Here is a 1,771-nt window from a genome sequence, read left to right as displayed (position 1 = left end):
GGGTGTGCCCGCAACCAAGGTACATGCCCTTGACTGGAATCAAACCTGGGACCCTTCAGTCCTCAAGCCAATGCTCTATCCACTGAGCCAAACTGGTTAGGGCCCACCTTTTTTTTTTAATCCACTCATCTACTGATGGACCCTTAGCTTGTTTCCAAATCTTAGGTATTATAAATTACGCTGCTATGAACATAAGGGTACATATATACTTTCTGATTGGTGTTTCTAGTTTCTTGGGATATATTCCTAAAAGTGGGATCACTGGGTCAAATGAGAAATTCATTTTTAATTTTTTGAAGAAACTCAATACTGTCTTCCACAGTGGCTGTACCAGTCTGCATTCCCACCAGCAGTGAACTAGGGTTCCCTTTTCTCCACATCCTCGTCAGCACTTATCGTTTGTTGATTTGTTGATGATAGCCATTCTGACAGGTGTGAGGAGATATCTCATTGTCATTTTGATCTGCATCTCTCAAATGATTAGTGACTTTGAGCATTTTTTCATGTGATTTTTGGCTTTCTGTATGTCCACTTTGGAGAATGTCTATTTGGGTCCTTTGCCCATTTTTTAATTGGATTGTTTGTCTTCCTTTTCTTTAGAAATATCAGTTCCCTATATATTTTGGAGATAAACCCCTTATCAGATGGACCTGGAGAGTATTATGCTGAGCGAATAAGAGAAAGATAAGTATCACATGATCTCATTCATGTGGAATCTAATGAACCAAATAAACTGATGATCAAAAATAGACCCAAAGACATAGAAACATGAATAGACTGTTGAACCTCAGAGGGAAGGCAAGGGAAGATGGGTGGAAGAGATCAACCGATGAACTTATATATGCATATATGCATAATCCCTGGACACAGAAAATGGGGTGGTGAGGGCTTAGGGGAGGGACAGGAGCAGGCTGGAAGAGGTTAAAAAGGGAAAAAGGAGGACCTATGTAATACTTCTATATATAATAGGCTAAGTGACCGACCGTCTGTCCGTCTGACCGACTGACTGGCTAGTACAGATGACGCGCATTGGCAATTGACATACACTGGCAATTTAAAAATAAATGTTGACTCACACATGCAAATACATATAAAAGCTCTTTTTTTTTAAATATATTTTATTGATTTTTTACAGAGAGGAAGGGAGAGAGATAGAGAGTCAGAAACATCGATGAGAGAGAAACATCGATCAGCTGCCTCCTGCACATCTCCCACTGGGGATGTGCCCACAACCCAGGCACATGCCCTTGACCGGAATCGAACCCGGGACCCCTCAGTCCGCAGGCCGATGCTCTATCCACTGAGCCAAACCGGTTTCGGCTACATATAAAGCTCTTGCTGGCGCCAATAGCACGTGACACCAGAATGTAAATGGGGTCTTTGTAATGGTATTAGATATATTATCAAAAGGTTGCAACCTAACAAAATCGAAGCTGAAGTATTAACAGGATCTGTGGAAGGGGAGGTTGTTCTGATTCCAAGAATTGATTTGTCCCCGTCTGACAATGCCTCCCATTTAAATTAATTCGAAGACAGTTTCCCATGATGCCAGCATTTGCGATGACAGTACATCACAAGGACAAACTCTAGACAGAGTAGGAATATTCCTACCTGAACCTGTTTTCAGACATAGTCAGTTATATGTTGCTCTCTCTTGAGTTCGAAGAGCATGTGACATTAAAGTTAAAGTTGTAAATACTTCATCACAAGGGAAATTAGTCAAGCACTCTGAAAGTGTTTTTACTCTTAATGTGGTGTACAGGGAGATATT

Source organism: Myotis brandtii, unplaced genomic scaffold (genome assembly GCF_000412655.1).
Source record: "Myotis brandtii unplaced genomic scaffold, ASM41265v1 scaffold259, whole genome shotgun sequence".
NCBI lineage: Eukaryota > Metazoa > Chordata > Mammalia > Chiroptera > Vespertilionidae > Myotis > Myotis brandtii.
The sequence above is the reverse complement of the archived record's forward strand: the minus strand, read 5'-3'. Positions refer to the sequence as shown.